A 27,389-nucleotide genomic window follows, 5' to 3' on the forward strand; every position below is an offset into this window, starting at 1 on the left:
CAATTAAATATACGAGACGTCTCTCGCTCGATCACAATCGCAAATAACTCCGGCCACTTGACATTGAAATATATCCATTCTGGAAAGTTATTTGTATAAAGGCAGACATTAAACAGAATGAACCTGAAGGATGGAACAGATTCTGTTTTTAGGAGCTTCTCACTGGAGCAGAATTCGATCTTTTCTGAATCCATAAATGACTTTCTACAGCAGCACGACTCAAACTCAAACTCTGTCTGCTATACCAGTTCAGTCAATCAACTGGCTGGTGAAATTGATGGGTTTATTTTGTGTTTGTTTGTTTGTTTGTGTTTCGCTAAGATGTTTGCCTGCTTCTTCTTTGCTGTTGTTGAATGGCTCTGATTGGGGATTTCTTCCTTTTGGAAACAAGGAAATGGACATGTAGGGACACTCATAGTCATGCGAATCGATCATGGTCCAGAGGTCACAAGAACAAATGCAAACATGATTTTGTGAAAAAAATAATTATAATAATAAAATATAGCCAGCGGTAAGGTAATTATCACAAATTCACTAAACAAATGGGAGAAGGGGGCATGAATACAATCCAAATTCAAGAGTTCAAACACCCCATCTGGAGCAAAAATTGAATTTCGCACAAGTATTGTGTTCCTGCATTCACAAACGAAGACCTGACTGCATACTAATTGAGCTGTAATAGCCGACAGAAAGAAACTGTTATTTTTGTTTCAGGGGGGGCAAGAGGTTGGCAATGCACAAATTATAGTAATTCCTGATGTAGGAGGCTATTGTTGAGATGAAATGTAAATCTGAATTGCATCGTTATGTCTTTCGCTCTGGATGGGAGCTGGGTGTTGAATTCTTCCCTGCTGAAAGGAGGTCTGGGAGGGAATGTATTTTCCTCTATTCATCCAAACATGAGAGGAAGATTTGGACAGATTCGGCTCATCTGCACAAATTACCAAAAAATTACATTTTACCTGATTATGCTGAACATATTCGATCCTATATTGTGTGGGAAGATTTCAATGGATACTATAATAGAAGAATGGAAGTGGAATGAATCAAATTAAAGCATCATCCCATTTGTGTGTGTGTGTGTGTAAAGAGTGACGCATCGTGGGGAGTAGTCGGAGACGGGAGATGTGAAAGGAGGGCAGGAGGGCTGGCGCTCTCTCATCTCTCACCATCTGCTGTGGAAAACTATCTCTCTGTCCAGACAAGCCAATGCACCTGCAATTCCTCACATGTGTATCTAAGGAGTGCATTGCAGTAAGTGCAGGAGGGAGAGCTTCGAGATCGAGAGAATTCTTGAGTGACCTTCTGAGAAACCGACCTGGACCTCCCAAATCATGAATCACAAGCACAAGCCTTACAAGCTGGAATCTTTGATGAGAGTTTGATTATTATTTTCCATCGAAAATAAAGATGAATACATAAATAGATTGGAGAGACAGAGAAGTGGCCCAAGCGTAGTTAATAAAACATGTCGGTGAGCACCCAAGCCCGGGCCAGGCCTCATTTTTCATTATAAGGGTCTTCTCTTTTGTTGTTGCCTGGCAGGCTGCCAAACCACAGAGGTTAGTCAGCAACTTTCAACCCTGATGCCTAGACACATACATCCCACACCCAGCACTGTCACAATGTGTGTGTGCGCATTTTCTATACCTCTAATTGGGATGAGATTTGCTATGCCTTCTTTGAGACAAATCAGGTGAATGAAAATATGAATCAGAAACAAGCTGTTTGATTATTTATGTTACTTTTTGTATCTCTTTTGATAAAACATCAATCGGTTTTCTCTCTGGATGATACAGTACAGAGATATCTTTTACTCAATGCACAAAGCAATGCTGAACTTAAATTTTGCCGCAACCAAACAAATGCCTCTTTCAGTGAATACTTAAACAACCAATCTTCTCAGAAATAAGTGAACCATCATCAAAGTTTCAAGCCCCTGTAGAAGCTCAGTAAAGTGTAGCACAGATCTAATAAGGTAGAGTATATGGTAATAGAATAAAATGCACAAGCCATGGGGAGAGTATAGTAAAGCCCAAAACAGAGAGTTGTCACAATCTGAACAAACTCCCCAGCGATGTGGGTGAAGAGACATTTTGGGAACATTCAAAAACAGACTGGATAGGATCCTTGATCACTTAGTTATTAATGGACACCAAACGAGCACGATGGGGCGAATGGCCTCCTCTCGTTTGTAAACTTTTTTATGTTCTTATGCTCTTAAAAGAGGACCAGAACAGGTAAGGTAAAGAACATGGTACACTGAAAAACATCTAGACATATTTACTAATGACAACTTTTATGCAGGGAAGTCCAAGAGAAATGTGCTGTCTGACTGTGTTATACTTTTCTTGTCCTTATCACCATCGTACTGGTTAACAATAGAGCTCACTGTGTGTGGAGAATAGGGATGCAGCTCTCGGTAGCAGTGTTTGAGACACGGGAGTCTCTAGGGCTTCAGAAAGTGCATCTTGCATTATTTCTAAGAAAAACCCGCAAGCTGTGTCAGAGGGTTTTCTGCACGGCAGCCCTTGCAGAAAATTCAAAATTTTCCCCGACTCCGCTGCCTTATCGCAAAGCCGGAGCTCATTTCAGATTCTCTCTCTCCTCGTATTTCAATCACAGTGCTCACACTTTCTCTGTGCTCAGCTGGTATTTTCTTATTTGATTAGTTGTCAAATCTGTTTTGTATTCTGATTAATAAAGCGTGTCGTGGTGACAGTCTTCTTTGCGTTACATCTTTTTTTTTCTTGCGGTTGATTTTGCAGAAATGCAATTTCCAGGATGGTATCATCAAACCCAACCAGTTGAAAGAAATAAAAAAAGTCAAAATCAATTCTGATGGGATTTGAAGTGAAATTCATGTTATTTAGTTTTTAATATAAAAGTAGTGTAGTGTATTGTCAGTGCCAAGTCCATGTACTCAGGGCTAAGCTTTCAGTGTACACTGGTGCTGCAGAAAAACAGCACGTCTTTATCTTAGTGCAGTAGGCAAAAATATGTCATTTTAATCCTGCTAAGTTCAAGTGTACATTTAAGAACATAAGAACATAAGAATGTAATGATTTTATTTCAGTCTTTTAAAAGTCACTAAGGAACTACTGTGATGATTAACTTGCAAGTGGCCCTGGATAAGGGCGTCTGCTAAGAAATAAATAATAATGATAATAATAATAATTAACCCATGTTTCAGCTCCTGTGTGGGGCAGGCCACCTGGGAGAGAAGATTGGTGGTCATCATTAACTTGTCCTTATGAATCATACATGCGGTTCTCAGGTTGTGTTGTACAATTGTTTCATGACTCTGGAGTCATATTCGTAGCTTGGGAACTGATGTTATTTGATCTGATTAAATCATTTTTTTCAGATTGCTCAGACTACCAAAAAATCTTGGTATTGTCCTTGACTTGCCATAGTGCATTATCTTTAAACTCACCTCTATGTCTGTGTTAGAGACTACACCTGAGCAAAATACCTTGCTTTTTAACATTGTTCACTGGTGAAGTTGAACATTAACGCCGTGGCCTTCAAGCCACATTGATGTCATTGTTTGTTTTCCTATTACTGCTCACAATCAATGAAAATGCTGTTGTTAAGAGGTATGTCAAGATATTCCTTGAATATATATAATAAACAGAACCCAGGACAGATCAGTATAAAAACAGAAGACTAAAGAATGGGCCACTGAGCACATTGTCCTTGCCAAGGTGCAGGAAGGGGTTAAATCATTCTGCGGAGATTCGCTACGCCAGGCTGTACTGCAACTCCAACCACGAGTCGCCCGCTCCAGGGAATGGCTGGACAAAGTGTAACCAGTGATGAATTACACCCGACAAGATCACAACTCTCGCAGCAATGTGCCGTAATAAAGCATCATGCTTCTCCGGGCAAACCTGTCCCATTACTGCGGCTCTCCGCCATCAGTGCCCTGCGACACGCGCTCGCACCCAGCGAGGGAAACATCTTGTTCACATTTCACACTGCACACATAAGTCTGTCATGCCTGTTTACTGCTTCCGTTCCTCAGACTAACACAGTACATCACTTAGCAGAGGTGTCTTATTGGCAGGATTGTTTTATCGCATTTCCTATTGGAGGATTGGGGGGGATTCTTTAACCCTACCCCTAGCACAGAACTTCGGAATAGTGCTGCTCAATCCTGGCAAGCCCAAAATCAGTCGGTTGAATAGTTCATGCTAAACCATTGATTTAAACAGACTAGGCAAACATGCCAGTTATTGATAGATTAAGCAAATTAATTGTTTGGTTAAAGGAAAGTTGAGTCCTTCAGAGCTGATGGGTGTCCAGGTGTTTGTTCCAAATTAACTCTAAAGGACCCAAAAAAGCATCGAACACAACCTGTTTACCCTCCAATGCCGAAAAGGCGTTGAATGTTGAAATCTATGTTGTACCTCTAAACGTCAAAGGAGCAACTGAGAGAGACACCCATGGCCTTTATCCTGTTTTGTTTAGTCCCTCCAGAAATCTGCTGAATTAGTTCTCAAATTTTGCGATTTAAAAAGGTGTTTTCTGTGGAATTCTGCAGCAGTGATTAAGATCAAAAAAAAGTGTTTGAAAATAAACGTGTAATGAAATGAAGAATTAAAAGTCATAAACTGAGACAATGATGGCTGCTTAAAGTTGTATACAATTCCCATATCTCAAAATTAACATGTAACACTATGATTGCCAACTTGAATGACAATGCCAACATTTTTGGAATGACAAATCAATATGAAAATCAAATAGAGTAAAATAATTTGATTTTAAAATGTATACAATTATGTGAACTATAAATGCATACAAATATATTACTTTTTGATGGTGTTACTGTAAATGAAAAAGTTTAAATATAATTGTCTATCAAAAAAGCTATTCATTTTTTAATCAAATTAAATGTCTATTATAGAATTAGACTATTGTGATTGCATAATAAAACAAAAACCAAAGCTACAGTTTTATTCTCTCTCTGATACATGTATTGTGAACATTGTTTGTAAATTTTGGCTTAACTTTAATATAATATTCATTAGATGGGACGTAAGTCTTACACGTGTACAAATCCACGATCGCGGATTTCTGGAGGGACTATTTGTTGTGCATTTTCGTTGGCGAAGCTCAGGTCTGTCACTCAGCCCAGTGACAGACATCTTTATGGAACCATATGCTTTCGAACTTTTCAGAGAGAGATCATCATATTGCCCAGTCACTTTTTGTCAGAGCCTGCTTAACTTTGCCATTTCACAAGTCAACCTATCATACGACCCACCTGAAAAATGGTTTGATAAAGAAAGAAAGAAATGATTGAGGTGCTGTTTTAGGCTCTTCTTCATTTTCCATTCATAAAAAGCAACTAATAAAAAGACAATTTGAGAAATGTGTGGATGTGTGTGGAAGTCACTGGCATAATAGGTCCCTGGACACCGACAGTAACAAGCGCCGATTCTGAAAACAAGCAAGTGTCTAACTGGGCCAAATGCATGCAAACATAACCTCTGTGGTAAAGACCCATAAAGTGGCAAAGCCAGTGAACCAAGGAGTGCATTTGGAAAAGCTCCAGTACACAATAAAATAGAGTCAGTGAATTGGTAACCCGCAGATCAGGCCGACTAAGTGATCCTGTGAATGACGATGCCAAGGCAAAAGCTCCTGAGGCTGAAACAACGTACACGAGGGAATAACAATTTCCCAAAAACGCTGTGGTGAACAAGAAATGGCTCGACAATTGCAAAACACATATTCAGAAGTAATTTGCCTCGCTCAGTTTTCCACCTTTTATGCCTCGGGAACTCGGAAACTACCACGACAACATGCTCACCTCTAAAAGTTTAAGACAGCTTTGACACGTGCCAACCGCACAATCAGTCTGGCCAAGCGGAAGACACACAATCTCATCTGCCTAATGTGATAACTTTCAATTAGCGGATCCTTTATCTCTTTATCTGAGAAAGATCTGCATCAGCCTCCCATCGGTTTGCAACAGTCAATCCCGGAGAGAGAGAGAGAGAGAGAGAGAGAGAGAGAGAGAGAGACATTCCCCTTACCTCTGTTCAAAAGGAAGATGATTATTAAATGTGACCCTCTGCATTTCTAAATTCATTTCCTTTGAAGGAGCCTTCAGCGAATGAAAAGGTATAATTACATTTCAGCAGGTTGAACACACATTTGTCATGTGAAAAGCGCAGAGATGGGTAACAGATTAAAATGGCAAGACTTAAAAGACATACTTTTATGTAGGTGCTGTTCTGTGTTTTTTTCCACCCCACCAAAAAAAAAATAAGTGTGAAAAAAGACTGACAGGATTCTGGCAGCCCGGTTAGAGAGTGCAATAAAGACATAGCCCACACTTTGGCAATCATAAAAGCGTTTCCATTAATTAAGGTGCTACCTTTAATTAGTGCAGCCAGGATTCTCTTTTCATTTGCACACATTTATGTCCATAAATGGCCAGGAACGAGCAGAAGTAAATCAATGAAGCACTGTAGCGGCCTGTGAGGAACAACAGGGAAGGAGACGAAAGTTGCATTTCCCCAGAAACTGTCGAACACACTGGCCCTGCTACCCAAGAGCCACGGCGATGATGGAGTGACTGTCAGCTCAGATGGAGATGCTCTCTGAAGGCAGATACGAACCCCAGCCTTTCAAGTTTCACATGTCCTACGGAGTCTGGCTGCGTCTACGGCTTCGTATTGACCCACCATGAGCTGATGTGAGGCGCCTGACGGATCTATAATGCAGAGCAACCTCAAGTGAACCTTCAGCAGAAGATAGCTGGAGAGATTTGGTTTATTATGTGACGTAATGCATATCAAACTCAGGGATTTATCTCTGTTGTCCATCTGTTTTGAGTCCCGTTTGTTGTGATCCACTAACATAGCTGAGTTAATACAAAATCAACAGCTGCTGTTCTGTTTTTACATTGACTGCCCTGGTGCTTTCTATACTGCTTTTCTGTACGAGAGACCATCTAGACTGATGATGTTCTTGAATGCAACACTCCCCTCTCATCGCAGCCCGCATCACTTTGAACAGCTTGCTTTGACACGCCTGCGGTCAGTTCTGAGGGAATTTCAAAGGCTTTGGACTGAAAAGGTGCGAGGAGATTACAGAAAAATGGGCAAACAAGCATCGGCGGCTTGTTATCAGAGAGCAGAACAACACCAGCGCCTGGAAAAGATTGTGCCTGATATAATATAATTATCACTTTATCACTAACACTATCCCCGACACCTCTTCTCAAGACAGAATGGGCAATTAAAAATCAACACCTGAGCAACAGACAAGCAACAGAAAAACCACCAAGATTAAAAGATTTCCTTTGATATGCAATCACTGACATGCTGGAACAGAAGAGGAACTGCTAGGTATTACATCTGCTTTTAAATTCTTATTTATGAAGAACTAAAAACACAGAAACCCCTCTGTGTCTGACAGTAATATAACATCTATAGGTCATTTCCATCGCGTCACGTTGACTTCTCCATGTGATATGTAGGGGCTGTGCTCAAGACAGGCTATTTCAGTCTCCCGAATATGATGTGAATGAGGAATGGCAGAAGAGGAATTATAGAAGTATAGGTATTAAAAACGTCCCATAGTCCCCACATAGCTGGCTATAAGTGGATCTCTGGAAAGCAATGACTGACTGCGCTGCCACCTGACATCTAACAGCAAATCTGCCAACACTTAATAGGGGTGTCCCATCCACGCTGTCATCTCTGACTACTGTGGAACAAGTAAAATGATCCCAGATTAAAGCCATCGCCACAATGTAATTCCGAGGACAGATATTGGCAATTTTCCGACCTGTTCTTCAATTCTGAGATCTCCGCGGAGCTTGATATTTCATCCAGCAGTCCGGTATTATGTAAACCTGCTAATATCTGCCTGGTGAAAAAAGGCCACAGAGACTCCAGAGTGACAGCGGAGATATTTCCATCCAAAAAACAAATAAACGCAGACCCACACTATGTGAGATCTCCGCTGCTTGGATCTCAATGTCTTATGACTAAGTCGTATTTTATTCTTGTCAAATAAAAGCATTTGCAGCCAAATTAGGTTTGGCCTTGTTCCTTCGGTGGTTTTATAGATCACGAAACATCTTGGGAGAAACGGTGAAAGCTCTTTTCAGTTCAACATGAAGTCCATTTGGTAATCAAAGTACAGTACAAGGCAATCGTGGTTCATTAATATACAAAGTGACGTCTATATATAAGACATCCAGCAACATGATTTCTATGAATCTATAGACAGATACAATGATCACAACCTGCAAAATGACAAAATGTCAGAGTGCAAAATTAGCATTTCCTTGGACTTTGTGTTTTCCTTAAACTGAATTAGCTCTTCTCTCCCAAACCCTGACCAGTTCACGATGACAGGATCAAAATGCAATATTGCGATAACCGAATCAATAATGTGCATTAAGGAAACAAGCCCAGCGATTGTAGTGACAGGGTGGCCGTCTGTGCCTGGCACGTGCTGTCGGCTCAGCTGACAGAAACATATTATACCTTGTTTGTGTCGAGCTGTTCTTGGTAAATTAAAGGTTAAAAGATATCTTGACCCCTTTCTCCTGCAGCAATACACTGATTGCAAATAGCCTGCAGATGTTAAATGCCCAAAGCAAATCTGTTTATGGATGCAGGAATAACAATTACAGCCCCACCACAATGCAAGTCCTGAGAAAGGTAAATTGGCAACAATTCAGCGAGGAAGACTCGGCGTTCGGATTTACAATGGCAGGAATAATGCTCTCGTTTTGTGGGGATAATGCAGAATCATAAACATTTAAAAGCTATTATATACACTCACCTAAAGGATTATTATGAACACCATACTAATACTGTGTTTGACCCCCTTTCGCCTTCAGAACTGCCTTAATCCCATTCTCCTCTGACCTCTAGCATCAACAAGGCATTTTCGCCCACAGGACTGCCGCATACTGGATGTTTTTCCCTTTTCACACCATTCTTTGTAAACCCTAGAAATGGTTGTGTGTGAAAATCCCAGTAACTGAGCAGATTGTGAAATTCTCAGACCGGTCCGACTGGCGCCAACAACTATGCCACGCTCAAAATTGCTTAAATCACCTTTCTTTCCCATTCAGACATTCAGTTTGGAGTTCAGGAGATTGTCTTGACCAGGACCACACCCCTAAATGCATTGAAGCAACTGCCATGTGATTGGTTGGTTAGATAATTGCATTAATGAGAAATTGAACAGGTGTTCCTAATAATCCTTTAGGTGACACTCACCTAAAGGATTTTTAGGAACACCTGTTCAATTTCTCATTAATGCAATTATCTAACTAGGTCAGAGGAGAATGGGCCGACTGATTCAAGCTGATAGAAGAGCAACTTTGACTGAAATAACCACTCGTTACAACCGAGGTATGCAGCAAAGCATTTGTGAAGCCACAACACGTACAACCTTGAGGCGGATGGGCTACAACAGCAGAAGACCCCACCGGGTACCACTCATCTCCACTACAAATAGGAAAAAGAGGCTACAATTTGCACAAGCTCACCAAAATTGGACAGTTGAAGACTGGAAAAATGTTGCCTGTTCTGATGAGTCTCGATTTCTGTTGAGACATTCAGATGGTAGAGTCAGAATTTGGCGTAAACAGAATGAGAACATGGATCCATCATGCCTTGTTACCACTGTGCAGGCTGGTGGTGGTGGTGTAATGGTGTGGGGGATGTTTTCTTGGCACACTTTAGGCCCCTTAGTGCCAATTGGGCATTGTTTAAATGCCACGGCCTACCTGAGCATTGTTTCTGACCATGTCCATCCCTTTATGACCACCATGTACCCATGCTCTGATGGCTACTTCCAGCAGGATAATGCACCATGTCACAAAGGTCGAATCATTTCAAATTGGTTTCTTGAACATGACAATGAGTTCACTGTACTAAACTGGCCCCCACAGTCACCAGATCTCAACCCAATAGAGAATCTTTGGGATGTGGTGGAACGGGAGCTTCGTGCCCTGGATGTGCATCCCACAAATCTCCATCAACTGCAAGATGCTATCCTATCAATATGGGCCAACATTTCTAAAGAATGCTTTCAGCACCTTGTTGAATCAATGCCACATAGAATTAAGGCAGTTCTGAAGGCAAAAGGTGGTCAAACACAGTATTAGTATGGTGTTCCTAATATTCCTTTAGGTGAGTGTATGTAGCCTGGCAGTCCTTCGATTTGACTGAATACGACTCGAGCACAGAACTTCTCTTTGGGGTGCGTTTCTGGATTTATGACTGGATAGTAATACATTTTGTAGAAAGGAAAAAGTGTCCCCTGTTGAAGTCTTTCCAACGCATTGGCTCTCAAATACATTGCTGCTTTCGCTTTCCCACAATATTCATCCAGAACCTTCTTATAGTTTCAATCTTAGAGTCTTAAAGTGACAGTTCAGCTTCTCACCACCTGGTTACACACATAATTGTGTATTTGGTAAGATGTACAGCTTGCTCCTGGAGCTATTTCATTGAAGAACCATCAGGAATATGTTCTCTTGCAACAATATCTAGAAAGGCATCACACTTCCTGCATATCAACATGTGAACATCTCAGCACCACTAAACCTGAACGCATGTGTTCATAAACAGGTGTGAAGTGCAGGGCTGGGCTTTAACACTAAGCAGTCTGATCCGTTTCTGGGTTCAAGAGCTTCATCATCAAGTACAAATGGTACCAGTGAAATGCAAACACACACACACTACACATCACAAGTGTAAGGGCAGTAATGGAGACCCCGGTGTCTCTGTTTACTGGCATCGCAGACACATCCTCCTCACATCGAGGGCAAAGCTTAGCTCGAAAACCCAAAACTTGGCTGACTGTGTGCAGTCTCAGCACTTGAAGGTCACGTTTAATTGAGCCCTTTAACTGTTCTTTTAATTATCGGCACGCTATACCAAGGGCACTACTGAACTGCCGGAGCTGCTTGGGGATTCTAAAGAAACTTCATAATTTGTAATTAATACCACTTAGTGTTGAGTGCGTGACCCTGTAAAAGTTGGGTGCTGCTTTACAAGAGCCTGGGTCTGACATGACTGAGAGGCCTTGGGTTTTGAGTCTTCCTGCGTCTTTTTCAAACCAAAAGCCATTAAGGCTACTTTTGGATAAGTACTGCCATTTACAAGGAGATAGTTAAATGCAAAAGCTGGCATTATGACGTGACGCCTTGAGTACACAGTTCCATAGCTATCATTTTCCTTTCATGATAAACAAATCTGGATATAAAAAAAAACATGCAAAGCATGTGTTTTAAATCAGTCTGGTGTCTGGTGGACATTCATAGTCTTGGCCAGCATCCGAGTTGAATAATTTGCTTCCCAGACCAAGCAGGGAGGATTCTCAATACACTGAAAAGTATATCAGCTTATGGGATGAAAAGAGACACTGAATTACGCTCTGGAAACTTTCTGTGTTGAAGACAGGACAACCACCCAACCAAGCCAGCCTTCCTCCAACTATTCACCCTATTACAAATCACCAGAACTCCACCCAACACCATACTATGATCAATAATCAATATTACTTATTTATGGGGACTTACAGATTACAGTGCAGTGCAGAAACACAATCAGTACAACATACATGACAAAATACAAATACTCTTTGACACTGTGCTTCTACAAGAGAGCAGAAACAAAGCATAGACCCGCTGAAACGCACGTCAACAAACCTACCGTCCGATCCGCTGCAATCCGTCGCATCGATCATTATTCCGGTGATGTGACGTTCCGGCGTAGCACCACAAGGCTGCCCACCCCACCTTTCCCAGCATCTTAATGGAGAGATTTCACGGGCCTCGAGGTGTGTAAATTCCCCAGATGAAATTTTATTTACTGCGACTCGAGCTTCATCAGCTTATAAATTACCACAAAACAGGAGCGCTGATATGACTTTGATTAGGAAGGGTGCCAAAGGAATATTAAACCTTTGTGATTGTTCCCCTGCCATACAGCTGTTATTATTTACCCAGGCTGCACCGGGGGCTTTTATAAACTCTGTCTGCCACAGAGAACTCAGAATCAAAGTCACTCGCCCTTGAACCCAAGTTGATTCTGATCGAGGGAATGCGCAATTCCAACCTGCAGGAATTTCCCTAGATGTAATTTACACATCTGTGCCGGATAATACATTTAGAGGTTGCCTTTTTTGAAAGAGAAGCCTTGTTCAAGAGATGCTACTACACTTTCTGGGAAGTTAAAACATACCACTTTGACCCTGAATTTTAGATGCACCTGTAGAAGGAGTATTTTCCACATCCTGTTGCATTTTTAATAGAAAGAATTCAATTATATTATCATCTTTCTTACGTTCTTAGCCATCGTGCGACTTGTACTAAAAACTGTTTCTGATCCTACAAAGCTGACCAAGTGCAGCACCGTGCAATAAAGCTGAAAGTTGAAGCATTGTAAGCTGAACTACTGGTCTAGGCACATTTCTCAACTTGTCTGCTCAAGTCCAAATACTCTGGGTACCTGGAATTGCAGTCAGAAATCTCTGCATAATAAAACACCAGAGAACAACAAAAAAACATGCACAATAGTGGAGACAAAAGAGAAAAAATAATAAAAACAAACATACAATACCCACGGCTCCCTTCGCAAGTCCAATGAAAGACAAACAACTTGCAGCTGCCAATGTAATCAACACCAGCGCTCACCTGCTTTTGGCCTCAGACAAATTCAATAAACATCTTCATTTTTGTCCAAGTGTATTTGATTTAAAGGTAATATTTTCAGAGCATTCAGCTCTCCTTTGCCAGACTGTATAAAAACTCATAATGCTTCCACAGACGCAGATCACTTCAATTCTGACCTCCACCGCACTTCCCTTCTTTGAAATTGCTTTAATGTCAGCATTTTAAATTCAGTGCGCTACAAAAATGCATATTCTGACACCTCTAGGGTAATTGACGATAATTTGGGTGAAATTAGCACCCTTCTTAATGTCACTAAAGAACAGACAGGTGCTTTACTGATTGTCTCCCATGGAGCATGACTTTCAAAGCTAAATCCAATTTCCCATCGCTGTCTTTTTGATGAAAACAGAGACTCTCACTTCCTGTTTTAGCACAGTTTTCCAGGGACGAAGGGAAAGACACAAACAACACCAAAAATATTGCTTCACTTCGAGAAATAATCTGTTGATGCTGGTAACCTATGGTAAACTATGAGCATGTAAGACACAGAGAGTGGACCATGAAATGCCAGAACCTCATCTAATGGTCAATAATACGTAATAACTTAAAGATATTGTATTTGTCTCGCCATATATATATCAATGACAATCTATCTCAGTTCCAAACTGTACAAGACAATGTTGCAGCATTGGGAACGTGAGATACATAAATATGGTTTGGGTAGATAAGCCTACTTATTATCCCCAAAATGAAATAAAAATGCCTGCATTTATCTCTTAAGGTCTTTGAAGATGCCACAAACTGTTAATACTTGTAAGCTTGTGTCACTTAATTAAAGACTGTCATTCTTCAATGGAATTCCAAAGTTCTAATTGGAACTTCTCTGTAGATTGAACAGATCTAACATGTGCAGTTTTCCGTCCTAATTGTGAATGAATGGAGAAGACATTCAGAGGAGATTTGTTAAATTCGTTTTAAGACCAACTGCATATCAGTTTCAAATTAAGGGGATTGAGTCCCTTCTTTTGTCTTTATTGATGTGAGCCGTGTAACAATGAATGATGTAGGATGGGATGCTTAAACGACTTCGGCATGCAAAGGGTTGATGCGTTCAGGCTGAGTGGTGACCTTTACACCAAGTGACATTTCAAAAATGAACACTTAGAGAGACTGATAATTTCGACAAATGTGTCTATAAAGTTCAGGAGACATTAGCAAAGCTCCTCACACTGAAGAGTCCTACAAAAACCCTAAAGAAAATGGCATCATCAAGGGATCGAACTAAACTCAGATCACAGGGAACAAACCCATATCTCTTCTATGCAGGGACAATATTATCTAAACACTGATTTCATACTGATCAATTTGCTTTCTGCACTGTTCAAGCCTATAAAACAATATGGTTAAGAGAAACAAGAACAAAAGAAGGTTTTGATAGCCTGACTGCTCCAAATACATTTTGAAGTACCAACATCTTCAAAGTGGCTTTGTTATACACGGACGTTTCTTTGTTAATCTTTGCTCCTGGCTACAGAGCACTTTTATTCAAAAACCTTTGAGATTTAGCCCTCAATATAAGATACGCCAGAAGCTAACACATGGCACCATCCTTAGAAAGGAAAGACAGCTGTGTTTATATCTAAAACACATTAGCTATATTGTTTATTTTTTATTTTGTTGGGTTGTTATTGTTGTTGTCAGTATAGAAACATGCAGGTGTAATTGTCAGTTCCCACATATTTGTTTCACTCCTTTTTATTGCCCCAAATTTGAAATTGTCAGCTCCTGAACTTGACTGGTATTCATTGCAAGACCAGAAAGTCCACAGTCCATCCATCACCCCGATCGAAGGAAGGATCGGATGCTGACACACACATCACACCCAGAAGTTGCTCACCAGACCATGGCTTCCACCAGTCCCTCCCTTGTGGTGATCAATGTTGCACAGCCTGCTGGGAACTCCCCGTCAACACTGGCAATGGCTTGGGCTGGACTGGAGAGCAGCTGATGCCCTCGATCGGACACACCCTGCTCTGGTGGAGTACCTTCAGCTGACGCACCCCTGGACCAGGGTCCATACAACTCTACTCAGATGTACAGGGCACAGGTATACACTGGAGATACGGTGATATGGATTTTTACAAAAGCAATGTAAAGTCGGTAACAATGAACAGCAGTGTAATCACGCAGTTACCAGGAGGAGAACAATAAAGTGACAGACTAACAACTGAAATGCATACACCTGCATTCCACTAGATTACACGTCTCGTGGAAGGTTGTGCCACTAAAGAGTCCTCAGGTCAACCGTTGATTAATTCTTCAGTTTTTCAGCTCTATTTTTACTTCCCTGCCAACAGCAAGATAAAGACCTTCGTGGTCAACACGCCTAGGAGCAAACGTGTGCTCGTTTTTTTTTCCAGAGACCCGTTGCAAAGCCATACAGCAGTGTTCATTAGGAGCTTCTGACGGCAGGCGCTTCGGTCGGCGGTTTGGAGACGGAGCGGCCCGCAGCAGCCAGCCCCTGGTTACTAAGCAACACCTGAAGCCAACGCTGCAACATTGTTCCTTAATGAAAACTTCTGGGCTTCAGTCTGAGATGCAGACGCGGGATTAAAGGCTTTGTGTGGCTAATTGCCATTGCCTGTGGCACACATCCGAGGTGGGGAGATAAAGAAATAGAAACTGTGTCAGACACTTTAATGAAATAAACAGGACATATCCATTACGTTGGGGTTTGGATAAATCCCAGGCGTTTGTGTTGACAGTCGACGGCAGCAGCTGAAAGTTCGAGCACCTTCTGCATGATAAGATGGGGTTCCTCACAGGTGAGCTGGGAACAGAATCAAGCATTTTTGTTTCCAGATCAGATTTAACTTGGCATGGAAATCGCTTGGCAAAGAGTGACCTATTTATTTGAGCACCTCTGCCTCCTTTGTGACGGCATGAAAATAAACCGGAAACCTCCTGCCATTATTAACAAACATCAACTCCGTTTTGCTTGTTTAGTTTTTTTAAGAAAAATATCTGTACTTGATGTTTGAATATTGTTTTATTATTATATAAATATATGTACTAAAAACAGTTATTTCCTTGAGTAATATCTATAGAAATAATAATAGTGTTATTACAGTAATCACTACCTATAACTTCAGTTATACAGCTCTGGAAAAAATTAAGAGACCACTGCAATTTTTTCTTAAATAAGCATGTTCTGCATGTATGGCTGCCACTCCATTCCAGTGTCTGTTGAATTCTAACACAGGCACACCTCTACTGAATGAGGTACTGATTAGGTGATCACCTGAACCAAATCTTGTTTAACGAGGAAAAGTATAAAAAACACTGCTGTGGTCATCACTATCCTCTTGCAATAGGACGGCAAATGTACAATACAATTTAATTCAGAATAAGATCTTTATAATTATGAACAGCTGATATAATTTCTTACAATATGATGTGTGCTGCATCAATTAGATGCCATTTCATTACCAGCTCTGTGTTGTTTGTATAACAGGAGATTATAATTGCACAGGGAGTTTACAATGATGTAAAGACTGACTTTATAGGACCAATCTGTGTAATCTGTCATGTATATACATATATACACACACAGACATAACATAAACTCTAAAAATATACTTTTCCCCAATGTAGTAGCATTCTCTCTCCATACTAAGAGCTGTATGATGCCAGTTTCAATGCCAGACCCACACTTGGCAGCATAATAAGAAGAAGTGTACAAATGAGAGGAGGCCATTCGGCCCATCGTGCTCGTTTGGTGTCCATTAATTACTAAGTGATCCAAGGATCCTATCCAGTCTGTTTTTGAATGTTCCCAAATTGTCTCTTCAGCCACATCACTGGGGAGTTTGTTCAAATTGTGACACCTCTCTGTGTGAAGAAGTGTCTCCTGTTTTCTGTCTTGAATGCAAAGGCCTAATACTGATCCCTGTGGAACTGCACTAACATAAGAAAGTGTACAGACGAGAGGAGGCCATTCGACCAATCGTGCTCGTTTGGTGTCCATTAATATGGCTGCTTCCCACCCTTACTGTTCTGTGTCTGTCTTTGGCAACTTGTAAATATTTCTGTTTGTAATGAGGGAGGACTGTATTTTAAATTGCAGGTTTCCTTCAGTAATCTTGCAAGGAATGTATGCATTCAAGAAAAACCAAACAAAAAAATGTGTGTACGGACTGTATCTGCCTCTCTCTCCACATTGTATACCTATATGAAGAAAAACAAGACATGGAACGATAGGAGATCATACATAAAACATACACTACAGAAATAACTTAAACACCCAGCATTTTGACCATATCAATCTTCTTTAGCAGCCATGGATTGGAAAATGTGTTCAGACGTCTCACACTGATCTCCCAAGGTCACAGCACTCAAGTGTCTTTCAGTCCGTGCTGGGGTCAATTCCAATTCAATCCTGGAGTTGGAATCCCCATCGGACATGACAAATATGAGAGAATTATACAAATGGAAGTTCGGCTGGTAGACGGTCAGTCAGGAAAGCTATAGTCTTACCTTCGATTGATTCTAACAAAGTGCGGATCACATATCTTATTCCTTTATCCAGGCATTGTGGGCTTTTAAAGAAAAAAAACTCACTGGGGAGAACATGGTGTTTGAATGCCTATTTAAAAACAATCCGCACTACTTTCTATTCTTTCAAATCAATGTCTGAATGTCAGTGCTAAAATTATCCCCAAGTTTAAATCATTTTCCTAAAGAAAAAGAGACACCCTTGTGCTGTACTTCAGTAAACACATTCAACATGCACCAGATTTATGGGAACATTAGCTTTCATCCTCCCGAAAGAAGTACATTGTGAGTGATTAATGGGAAAAGCGCCTGACAAGGGCAGGGCAGGACAATTACATTGTTATGGATCTTGCAGCGATTTACAAACTTGTCCGGCGAAGAGAGAGAAAGGAGTTTTGTTTTTCGGTCATAGTTTTTTTCTTCCCCGGAAACACAGTCTTTTTGTTTCAGCTGCTATCTATCTATCTAGATGACAGAAGGCAGAATGAGGGTCATGACCTGGTTGCATTTGGTTTGATAGAGATGAGCAAAACACAAACCAACCTATATTCACACAACACACCGTTTACCACCGCCAAAAAATGGAGCTCACAAAACTGAATCCAAATAAGAACATAAGAACATGAGAAAGTTTACAAGCGAGAGGAGGCCATTTGCCCCATTGTGCTTGTTTGGTGTCCATTAATAACTAAGTGATCCAAGGATCCTATCCGGTCTGTTTTTGAATGTTCCCAAATTGTCTCTTCAGCCATATTGCTGGGGAGTTTGTTCAGATTGTGACGACTTTCTGTGTGAAGAAGTGTCTCCTGTTTTCTGTCTTGAATGCCTTGAAGCCCAATTTCCATTTGTGTCCCGGGTGCGTGTGTCCCTGTTGATCTGGAAAAGCTCCTCTGGTTTGATGTGGTCGATGCCTTTCATGTTTTTGAAGACTTGGATCAAGTCCCCACGTAGTCTCCTCTGTTCCAGGGTGAAAAGGTTCAGTTCCTCAGTCTCTCAGTGGGACATTCCCTTCAGATCTAAAATAAGTCTGGTTGCTCTCCTCTGAACTGCCTCTAGAGCAGCAATGTCTTTCTTGAAGTGTGGAGCCTAGAACTGTTAACTTGCAAAGTCAGTTAACGTTTTTCATTTTCATGTAAACTTTTGGGACATTTCTAGGTGGTGTTTTCCAAATATCGACATTTTGCAATATTCATTTTAAAAAGTTTGGATTATCATGTGTAAGTGATATCAGAATGAATTGAATTAATCAATACATTTCCCCAAAAACTATTAGAATTCTCTTACACAGGTTTCCTGCTTGGGTCACTCCGACAGTCCAGCTGGAACTAATCAATTGTTCTGTAAGCCTCTACCCCCTGTAGAAAATACAAGGACAGCAGCCCAGTCTCAATGGAAACGAATCCCAAATCAGTAGCCAATCGCATATCAATACATGAATACATGAATACATTAATACAAACATAAGTCATTCAGTCAACTATCTACCTCAAGGTCTTTACATTGTCTAGCAGCAAACAACGTGTGGCATATTAGTACACAGCTGCACACTTCACTTTACAATTGCGGACTAATGGAAAAGCGATCAATAGACACAGAACTCTGTCTTCCATGTTGATACAGTGACAGACTGGACAATGCCAAACTCATCTAACTTCTATTAATTTGGTTCCAAGACAGCCGAATGAGAAAGTAATAAATGGCCAACTACATCTTCTCTGGGCGGCATGACAGAGACGCAGAAAGGATTAAATGCAATTCACTCCCATTTTTTTGTTTCCAAACAAAAATAACAAGATTCATTTCTTAAGTGAATGAGACTAAGAAATGTCACATAATTAAAAAAGATATATTTAGACAGTTATTGAGTGTCATGTCATTTAGATTGGTTTCATTAATAATTTTTACAAACACAATAGTTAATTATCAAAAAGACTGCACTAAACTGTGTGTAAAACAAATTAGATAAGGAAGCATGCAAGACGTATTCATATCATTCTTTCTTGAAAATACACTATTAGAATGATATTCATAATTTGTTCTTTGAAATGCATTCATAACTAAATCAATAGAATAAGTCATTCACTATGGCAAGCCAAGATATCATTGAGATATCTGCAAATTACATCCTGTTCATTTAGAGATATCTCTAAATCGTTCCGAGATATCTGCAAATGACTTCCTGCATGTAGCCCGAGATTATCACTTCCTGTTCACTTGTTCGTTCAATTCTATGTAACTAAATGAGTAAACAGGAAGTGATCATCCCAGCCAAAATACTGGAAGTAATTTAAAGATATGTTGAAATATCTCTAAATTAACAGGAAGTCACAGCTAATTTAGGCTAGTTTTATCCTATAGTGGGAGTGAATGCGTGAGCCCCCAGGATCAAACCGATTCCTTTTTCTTGAGTCCACCAGCCCATCGTTATCCTAATGAGACACCAGCTAAACTGTGGCCAACGATGGGCCGGTGGACTCGACAAAAAGTCCAAACCTTGCCTCTCCAGGCGAGAGGCTCCACGCAGCTGCCTGCCTCTGATGTAGAGCTGCTGCACGGCACACTGAGGACTTGTAAACGAATGGCTGACTAAATTAATTAGTCCGTTCTGTTACGCACGGCTCTAATGGAAGAGGCGCCCCGGCATGTGGTCTGGCGGCGTGGCAGGGGTGTCTTAACAGCGCTGCGCTTGTGAAGGCTATTGCCCATGTCTGTTTGCCCAGAGAGCAGCAGTATATATGTATTAATTATAAAGGAGCTGACCTTTCCTTCTTCAATACACCGAGACGCACCGCACCGCATACTAACAGGGCGGAGAGGGAGAGCGAGACGAGGGAATGGGTGAGAGAGGGAGACTGTGGGGGAGCAAGGGGTGCTGGGAGATTTAAAGAGGGGGGAAGCTTACTTCAACCATTAATTGAAGTAACAATCTGCTTAGATTTGACTTTTTCAATTGTGTAATAAAGTAGTTGGTTCTTTAATAAGTTCGTTATACAATTCTATACTAAACTTAAAACCCCTTCTGTTCAAAATCATTAAAAGGTTCTGATTTAGGAAATTATTAGATCAATTAAGGGTTCAATTAAGTAATTGAGAACTTGCTTGGAACAAAAACCAGCACGGTAGGGGGTCCACCAGAACCCCTGTCCCCAATGGTACCACTAACTATATCTTCACTCTGGCAGATTTATATTAAAGCAAGGATTTCAAACTTCCTACCCTTTTCTGTATGGATTCAAGGGGCAGATTTAGACCATTAAAATGAAATCCATGGGCATAACTTTATTAGTTTTTAAATTAAGTCTGAATCTGAGTAGAAGCCACATCTTTTGTTTTGTTTCATATATATGTGGTGAACGATGATCCACTGGCGATATTTTCTGTTTTCTGTGACCGGTCAACCTACATGTCCTCCCCTGCCACCCCCCCCACGTTGACAATGATAAACCTGCAATGCTGTCACTGTGCCCTAGTACATTTTGGAGGGCGAGGGAATGTAGGCTTTTTCTACAGGTTGCTCTTCTTATAAACGCTAACAAATATATCTTTCAAACAAAGTAGTGGTTTTAAAGTCTACAAAACTTCTAAGAAACCAGAGCTATACCACTTTGGACTGGTAGTTCATGACTAGTGCCACTTTGAACTGTGAAACCAGCCCTTAGTGTCCTTCAGAGCAAGTAATTAAACCATCATCTCCATTAATTGATTCAGATGTTAATTAGCACGATAGATGTAGGGCCGTTTATTGATATGTAAATGAAAGGGTGGGAGATGCATGAGAAAACCACGTCTTCTCTTCAGCCCTGCAGCCAGAGCCAGGACACACGGGTGTAAATCCCCAGGTACAAGTTACACGAAACACGATCCGTCGAGAATTGTACTTCTAAATAGCCAATTCTAAAGCGCCTGCAGAAGGATTTAATTAAAACAATAATACAAAACCAATTTTCTTTCCTTCCCTGACATTTAGACGCGCAAGTGTATTACTACGCTGGGAATCGCAAAGGCATTTGGAGTCATTGTGAAGGAGTGTAACCACAACAAAAAGATCAAACTGCAACCTGCTAATGGAATGACCTTTAATGCGCCGCGGTAGGCTTTGTTGTTTTCGTTTTTTTCTCTTTGATCGTCCCCACATAATCTACCATTAAGGGAAAAAAAAAACTAAAAAGGAAACAAACAACCACCAAAAAACAAGTATAACTCAAATACAATGTGTGGAAAGAGGGATAAAAACACAGCTGTAGAAGCTTCAACTATATAAGCCACTCTATTAATAATGTATTTCGTTATAAAGGATAAAATCTTTTGAGTCAAATTCCTCTTAAAATAATAATAATAAAAGAACAACAGGACAGCAAAGGGGAGTGTGGTTATTGTCACCTAGAAACACAGGCCTGCCAGGGAAAATCTTCCTCAGAAAATAGGATTTCAATTAATCTAAGCATTACAAGTTAAGCCTCCTAAACAGTAACCGGCAGCCACCTTTAGTATTAAGAAGCCTCTTTACAGGCTTTTTGCCCCCCGATACACCGCGCTTCATTAAAAACCTTTACATTTGAATTGAGAGCAAGCCCGCGTGCTCATTTAATCACAGGACGCCAGCAGACGTAGTGGCGGGTAAACACTCTTAGCTTATTAGATTAACATTTTGATTTGTGGAGACGATAGGCTTTATTGTATCAGAGTAAATGTTAGGATTGGTCGTCTCTCTCTCTCTCTATACAGACTCTATTTGTATGTGAACCAGCTATCACTGTACTGTACACAAACCCGTCCTCAGCCTGCTTCCAGCACAGCGAGCAGCGTGTGTTTTGTCAGGTTTGACGGCTGAGTTTCCCAAATGAACACGGAATTCGTGATCGTTTCCTCGTGCGTTTGTTGTTTTACTGCGGTTTTAATTTGTGGGTGTAAAAACGTGTCAGCCTTCTTCCAACCCATCATTATTTCACTAAATAACAAACCTTTATTTATTTTGTTAATGAACATGCATAGGGGAATTGCAGACAAAACAGCGGAGCAGAATAGATTAATAGGTATACCCTAATTGCAGAACTGAAAGATATACTTAGAGCCAAATCAAATCTGTGACCTACCCACGGAGTAGTAGGCAATAAGGTACAAGTTGCAGGTTGGGCAAAGTTTTGATTTGGTCAAAGCCTTAGAGAGACTTTAGGAACCATTGTAATTTGTATTTTGTTGCTGTACATGTCCTTAGACAAGGGCATCTGCTAATAAACAGATAGATAGATAGAAAATGATGGCGATGTTTACTGAGGTATATAGAATCATTGGATGCATGTAGAAAACTAAAATACAATCAAATTGCAAAAACTAGAAGCAAATGGTACTCAGTCAGTAAGTGTCTGAGATCCATGGAGAAGATGTGGCCTTTTAAACACTAAGCAGTGGTTCAATTAAATCTGTTAACGAGTCTAGCTGCAGAGTAGGGACCACATTAATACAAAACTTTCTTTCACAATAATAAAAAAAAACCTGTTCTTTATTTCCCCCACTCACAAATATCACTGCTATCATGTGCAGGTTTGTAGTTTGCCATTAAGATTTGAGAGATCTGACTTAATCCAACCATGGGTCTTCTTTATTAAAAACTTGAACATCAGTTGAATAAATGACCTTTCCTCGTATTATTATGCTTTTAACCTGATGTGCATGTCATTAAAAAAAAAAGCTAACCTCCTTTGTTGCATAATTTCCAATCAGTAATCAGACTCCAAATTATACATGACATTTGAAATAGCAAGCATTCACAATGGCATCGCCCGGCAGCCATCACTGGAGGAAGAGAAGCCAATCCGAGTGATTCAGGCAATGCAAGAGGTTTTTCCACATCCCTAGAAATATTAAACTAAAAACACACAATTTTTTTGTATATTTCAGGTCATTCTAATATGAGGTGTTGCAAGAAGCTTCTGTAGCCCACAATGCATTCTGAACGGCTTCTAATGGCCTTTTAAAATCATAATAATTCATTGAATAAAATCAAATTGCATCAGGGCACCAGAGGCAATCAAAGCAGTTTTTGTTATTCACGAAACTGCAAAGGGACAGGGCTAATGCAAGCTTTTTGCACCCTGGTAAGAAGCAGCAGAAGAAGAGAGAGAGAGAGAGAGAAAGAGAGAGAGAGAGAGGGGGAAAAAAGATTATGTCGCCGCTCAGTTATGGAATTCATTTTATATGAAAATCAGCGAGCTGTAAAAAGTGAACCTCTTTAATTTATTTTTTATTATTTATTTTTATTCACTCTTAATAGAAAAATTGCAGCCGCCACGGTTTCTAGTTATATCAGCCATTTTATATGGGATCAGAAAAAAAAAAAAAAAGAAAAGAAAAGAAAAGAAAAGGAACCTTGTACCCCGTCTTAGATCAGAGTTATTCAAATTCTAAGAATCATCTTTACATTCCTGACGCTAGATTTTCATCTTCTTTAACCCGGGCGCACAATTCTTCATCGCAGATCTCGCTCAGGACACGGCTGGCGTTTCTACCGTGGAGCTTGGTAGCCCCCCGAGTTGAGGGTGGTCTCCTCAGGGCTTTGTTTCGACTGATTCTTCGCCTGTTAAAATGATCAGAGATGCCGAGCTCTCACACTCAATGCTACTTTAATCTAGATGCATCTACTCTGTGGTACCGTGGTTGGATTGGTCCATAGCCCCGTTCTCAGACCAGAGTGAGTGATATTTAACCTTCCAAACAATTCCCTCCCATCATTTTTCCATCCCGTTTTTTCTTTTCTGTCCAGCAGAGTGACATTATTTACCAGAAAGAGTCCACACAACTCACACAGGAATCTTAAATTGCATCACTAACCGGCTGACAGGCCCCCAGACACACGTTTATTCATTATTTCTTCGTAAGTCTCAGCCCACATCCAGAAAGACTCTGCTACTGACTGTCCCAGAGGTGTGATGTCCACGTAGTTGTAACAAGACACTCACTGATACACACAAAAACAACCCCCCCCCAACACACACACACACAAACCACCACAAGAAACGAGCAGGTGGTTCAAATCCTTCTGAATTGAAAGGTCTCTCTCGACGGCACTGTATTTCCCCGCACTCCCTCTCCTCAGATCTCCCGTAGTCTCATTTGCATCGGGTTCGCCGGCTCCATGAACCCCGACCCCAGTCATTATTACATTTTGCAGTGCTCACATACTCCGGCTCAGTGCAATCATATTAGTGTACAAAGCTTATTTAGTTATTTATTTTAAGTAGAAGAATGCCCTCCTGTTGAGTATTCCGCAGGAGCAGGCCTTGGTAATTGTAAAGTCAATTAGATTATTTATGTATTTTTCTAGTTATTTTGCTGGTCTGACATTCCAGGTTAACAATTGTTAGAATCAGCGACTCGGAGAAGATGGTCTGACCCACAGAGGCTGAATCATAACATAGGGCTTTTCGGTTTGTGTGTTGTCTTCACAGAGACTTGGGTTTGTCATCTGTGTTGCACATAATTCGACATATAAGAGGACTACATGAGCCAGGGAGATGGATTGTGTTTTGGGAAAAGTGCTAAATGTTACAGGACCCCCAAGGGGGAGGAAAATACACACAGTGAGTCTCATTGCCGACGGAAATATCAGGTTTGGTTGTTTTACGCTGCCCGTCAGCTGGGAAATTACGCCAACACCTTGCAGAACTCTGCCACGACTCCAGAGACCACCCAAGCAAACCACACCGACTTACAGATTGTAAAAAGGAGAAAAGATGCTGTGCATTTCAGCTGAGACTTTTCCTATTCCTTCTCCACCCCCCGCCTCAAGTGTTTTTCCTCCACAGAAACAGACCTGCTACTACACTACGACTAATCCTACCACGTAAGTCTTTCTCGCTCTCCTGCTGCCAACAATGGGATGCAATTAGCTGAATTGGCGGGGAGCGCGCACTGCCCAGCGGGGAATTCCCAGAACGAACTCGAAGAAGTTCACCCCGAGTTAGACTCCTGCCAACAGAAATTCGCCAGTCTTTGTTGAGCCCACCAGATAGTGCGGCGGCGTGGGGGGGCTCGGCTCAGGAGTGGTTATTATCAGCCGGTTCGGCGCTCTGTCTCCGGCGTGCAGATGGACGCCGGTGTGGATGATAACTCCTTATGAAGAGCTACTGCTTTCCAATAAACTTCCTCTGACAAGTGGAGTACCACATCTCTCTGTATTCCTTCGAGCCGGGAAAGAAAGCTCGCTGCGAGGAAGAGTTTTCACGGAGGATTGTGACAAGCCGATCCTCTTGTAGCATACTTACACAACTCTAGCCAAACACGCCCTCCCTCCCTCCTTCACTCTCTTTCTCTCGCTCTGTGGGAAAGCAAGCTGCAGCTGTATTTTTCACCATGTGCAGAAAAAAACTGGAAATACACTACCGGTACCAAAAACTGAAAAATAATGTACATTTCAGAGTTATATACTGTGTTACTACACCCTCTTAAGCATGATTTGGCAGTGTTACACGCAGCTCCTGTGCATAGAAGTTACACTGTATTCCTACAATGTGCACATCGTTTGAAAGCTTATTCTCTTGGCTACCAGCACGTTTCATTCTCAAACACATCCGATTTACAGTTTCAGTGTCGCCCGCCGTCATTCATAGCCCGGTGGGTAAACGCGCAGTCTGCTCCGGGGGGGCGTCTCATTCAGACGGTCACAGAGCACTCAGTTTTGATCTGATTTCTTTGCAAACAGGCTTGTTTTATTCAGAACAACCTAACAATTAATCCAGTATATATTATTTCACGTTCTATCAAACACAGAGAAGTTCAGATCCAATGATGTAAAATCATTGTGTATTAGTAAACTGTAAACAGAGTTTTCCATCTTGACATGTTGAGCTCTCTACGGGTGTGTGTTGCTTCTACCAAAACGTGGATGGTCTTGTTTTGATCAGTAGACTGTCTGGTTCCAGGATATGTCATCATTGTCAATATTTTCTGAGATTTTGTATTCCTACTCGGACCAAGTATCCCCCCACCCCCCATTTCAGGGCTTAAATTCGGGTGGCGGTAGAAAAAACTACTTTTTCACATCAGAGAATGCTTCACATCGTTAGAAACCTGAGAGTCTCAGCTTTCATGGGAGACCAAACACTTGGCAAACAACACAACAGTGGAGAGAAAACAATTCCATTTTTTTTATCTCCAATTGTTTATTTGTTCTACGCTTTAATTTCAGAGTACACCGAGACATTAAACTGGAAAAATGGAGGTATTCTAAAATCTTCGACCGGTAGTGTAGATAACAGTAGATTTAAAGTAGTAGATTTTTTTTTGTGAACGACTGTATTAATCCTTAGCGTCCCTACATGACAGATTGAGGATCTGAGCTTGTTTTCTGGCCTTCCTGGGAATTTGTGCTTTGATAGTGAACGGTGAAACGTCGAAGAGGTCTGAGAGTTGGATTGTCGAAGGCCGACCTTACGATTCATACCTTGTCTGCTGGTGCTTGATGTGCATTTAACCTACTGCTCTAAGCTTTGTTTCCAGAAGGATCTGGGAAATCAGGGGTGACTATCATTGTCTGTCTCTCTCTCTCTCTCTCACTCTCTCTCTCTCCTTTCTCACCATACAGTGCATTTCTCGGGAGTGTTGCTTCGGTTCTCTGCTACTACGCACTATAAATAGCTTGTCACAGCTTGAGACGCATTTGCATTCAGATACATGGAACAAAATGGGAAAAGATGAAGAACAGGCTTTCTGAGATTAACAGAAATTAACTTCTTTTGTTCTTTTTTTAACTTGCCAAAAAATAAAGAAATAGTGCAAGAACAATTAAGGTAATCATCACTGTATCTAGGTATTTAAAAGGAAATAATCCCTCTATATCTCATCCCTGTCTTTTCACCCTTCCGTCTCTTTTAAGCCTACCTTTGAGATATATCGACCAGGCATCTTGCTCAATCATAAAAGGGATTACATTTTAAGTCACACATGTAAATGGGGATGGCCATTTAAGTTTGATTTTCTGTTCTCCAGAAGTGTAACTGCGTACTTTAACTCTTCTTTTCTATTTCTGCAGTTCCTTTGTATTGAAGCTCCGTAACTTCTCCCAATTTCTCTGTCTCCTCTTGTCCTCAGGCAGTTTGTGTAATCCGTTCAGGAGCCTCCGATTTAGTCCACCTTTTCTCTGTGGTCTATAAAATATCAAATGTGTATTTTAAAC

The 27,389-nt window shown here is 40.9% G+C and overlaps 1 protein-coding gene across 1 annotated transcript in view; it reads right to left on the bottom strand.

The window, feature by feature from the left end:
* grik4 (glutamate receptor, ionotropic, kainate 4) overlaps positions 1–27,389 on the bottom strand; it is a 342,628-nt gene that overhangs the window by 192,070 nt on the left and 123,169 nt on the right. The gene's annotated exons all lie outside the window — the stretch shown is intronic.

Source organism: Amia ocellicauda, chromosome 1 (genome assembly GCF_036373705.1).
Source record: "Amia ocellicauda isolate fAmiCal2 chromosome 1, fAmiCal2.hap1, whole genome shotgun sequence".
In the NCBI taxonomy this organism is placed as follows: domain Eukaryota; kingdom Metazoa; phylum Chordata; class Actinopteri; order Amiiformes; family Amiidae; genus Amia; species Amia ocellicauda.